The sequence below is a fragment of the Suncus etruscus genome, chromosome 6, assembly GCF_024139225.1.
Source record: "Suncus etruscus isolate mSunEtr1 chromosome 6, mSunEtr1.pri.cur, whole genome shotgun sequence".
NCBI classification, from domain to species: domain Eukaryota; kingdom Metazoa; phylum Chordata; class Mammalia; order Eulipotyphla; family Soricidae; genus Suncus; species Suncus etruscus.
The window spans coordinates 5,111,490-5,114,561 of record NC_064853.1 but is presented as its reverse complement, the minus strand read 5'-3'; positions in this window follow the sequence as shown (position 1 = coordinate 5,114,561).

Below are 3,072 nucleotides of genomic sequence, written 5' to 3'. Positions count from 1 at the left end.
CTGCACAGTCAATGCGCATCATCCCGCCCTGGACTGACTGTCTGGAGGGGGAGAAAAAGAAAAAAGAAAAAATTTGAAAAGTGTCTATGAAGAAGCCTTCACTGTCTTCTTCCAGGACTTTGGTTCAAAAAGCCGCTGGTGTCACAGAGGCAGCCTCTCGCAGACTGAGACATGCTTGCTGCCCTGTGGACCTCCGTAACCGTCGTTGGCATGATAAGGCTCCCTTTGGTGGCAATGAAGTGCACCCCAGGGGCATGCTGGGGTGGGAGGCTGGGAGAGGAGAAAGCGGGCCCCTCTGAGTGATTGGCCGGTTCCTTGCGGGTTTTGAAAGCCCCAGTTAGTGATCTGAGTCCAGGCTGGGTCTGAGCTCCATTCAGCGGCTGCCAGAGGAAAGGGGGGTAGGGATGGCAGGCAGGATTCAGGGCATACATGGATGGCATCAAAGGGAGCTTGGCCAAGTGAGAATAGGAGAGGCAGGCAGAGGGCACTGGCTACACCCTGCCTGCCTGGTGCTTCTCCTGGCACCAATGGGGTATTAAATATTCTGACTCCAGAGGCCGGAGAGATAGCATGGAGGTAAGGCATTTTTCTTTCATGCAGAAGGACGGCGGTTCGAATCCCGGCCATCCCATATGGTCCCCTGAGCCTGCCAGGTGTGGTTTCTGAGCGTAGAGCCAGGTAGGAACCCCTGAGCGCTGTCGGGTGTGACCCAAAAACCAAAAAAATAAAATAAAATAAAATAATAAAATAAAAAAATTCTGAGTGCAGAGATACTGAACCAGATGTCAGCCAGAAGACCTGCCTCTTCCTCAACCAAGCCTGAGACCCTTGGCCCCTGGCAGTAGTGACCCTCCAAGGTGGGGACAGGCTGGCAGGCTCCTGAGGACTAGATAGAAAGCCCAGCTCCAGGGGTCTCTCTCGGGCAAGGTGTGTCCCCAACAATCCAACAATCTGGAAGAGCCTCCTCCAAGGATCCGAACCAGAGTCCATCCAGGCTTGGGGAGGGGGGTCCCCCTCACCCTGGCTCCATCCCATCCACCAGAGAAGAATGCCATGCCAAGGGCAGATGACAGCAAGGAAGGAGCCAAAGCTTCTCGGCTGCTCAGATGCTTGGGGTGGCTTGGGGGGGGGGGGGAACAGGACTCCAGCTGGTCCATCCAAAGAAGGGTCCCCCCAAAGGGGGTGATGCTGCTGGAGGGGGACACCCACCATGCCCTGAAGGGGGTAGAGAAGAAGGCTCGTGGGGTGCCGGGGAGAGAGAAGCAGCAGCAGCGAGCAGAGCAGCGGGCCGGGATCCATCCAGGTCAGGGAGGGCGGCCAGGGAGCAGGTGCGTCGTCCCGGGGCAGGGCAGGGCGGCCCGGCAGGCGGGCCCGGAGCTCGGCCACACCCCGGCCGGCCTCCCTCTGCCCTCCTCGGGCTTCAAGGGCACCGGGCAGGGCAGGGCAGGGCAGGGCAGGGCAGGGACGCGATGCGATGCGCTGGGATGCGGTGGGCCGGGATGCAGGCGCGGGCTGCTCCAGGCCGCGCGGGGGGTCGGGAAGCGGCGCGGCCCGGCCCGGCTCGGCCCTCAAGGGCGGCCCCGATCGCGGCCCCCCGGCTTCCCGGGGTGGACCGAGCCCGGCGCGCAGACACCGGGCCCCGGCAGGTGGGCTCCCGGCGGAGCGTACCGGGCGGGCTCGGCGCCGGGGGCGGGGCCCAGTCTCCCTGGAGACGGAGGTCGGTGGCCCCGGGACGCGCGTCTGCCGGGAGCGAAGGGAGGCTCGGGGCGAGGCTCCGGCTCCGGCTCCGGCTCCGGGCGGCGGCGGCGGGTGCGCGGAAGCCGCGGGCGGGGGCCAGAGCAGAGGCGGGCAGGCCCGGGGCGCCGAGCCGGCGAGCGGGGCATCGGCGAGGGGCGCGGCCGGGGCGGGGTCTGGAGGGCGGGCCGACGCGGGGCGGGTTTTAAGCGGCGGGGCGGGGCCTGTAACGGGGCGGGACCAATCACGGGCGGAGCTTGAGATAAGGTCAGGCCCGGGTGAGGCGGGGCCTAGACTGGGCGGGACCAATCATGGGGCGGAGCCTGTGAGGATTCCTACCGGTTGTGACCAATCACAGGACAGAAACTGTTGAGGGGTGGAGTCGGCCGGCTTGGGGCGGGGCCTCGGTTGGGCGAGACTAATGATGGGGCGGAGCCTGTAATGAGTCACACCGGCGTGGGGTGGGGCCTAGACTGGAGTGGGACCAATCATGAGACAGAACTTGTGAGGGGTGGGGGTGGGGTCGACCGGCTTGGGGCGGGGTCTCGACGGGGCGGGACCAATCACGGGCGGAGCCTGTGGTAGGGTCAGGCCGGCACGGGGCGGGGCTCCTGAAGGGGCGCGACCAATCATTGAGCGAAGCCTTGTGGGGCGTGGCCTAGGCTGGGGCTGGACCAATTGTGGGCGGGGCCTGTGGTGACTGAGGCAGGACCAACCATTGGGCGGAGCCTGTGGTGGGTGGGACCAGGCCGGGGCGGGACAAATTACGGGGCGGAGCCTATGGTGAAGTCGGGGCGGGGCCTATCGCGGGGCGGAGCCTGTGGTGGACTCAGGCGACCGCGGGGAAGGGGGCATGGTCTGATGCCTGTGGTGGGGTCAGACTGGCGGGAACGGCGAGGGTGGGGCTGGGGCGTGGTTTGAGTAGGGGCGGGGCCTACAAACAACGCCCCCCGAGTGGGCGGGGCTGTGGGCGGGGTCATAGCTATGGGGCGGGACCGGCGTTCGGGCACCGTGAGCAAGTTCCCATCCACGCTCTGAAACGAAGCGCCGTGCCTCGCGCTAGGCCACCCGTCGCCGTGGAGCCCGAGCTGCAAATTCTCCCCGACCCCTGGCGCCGCGCACTCGCCTCGCTGGAGACCCGAGCGTGTGGTGGGAGCGGTGGCGCAAGCGGTAGGGCGTCTGCCTTGCACGCGCTAACCTAGGACGGACCTGGGTTCGATCCCCGGCGTCCCATAGGGTCCCCCCCAAGCCAGGAGAGATTTCTGAGTGCAGAGCCAGGAAGTAACCGGGTGTGGTCCCAAAACCAAAATATAAAATAAATAAACCCCAAAATGCTGG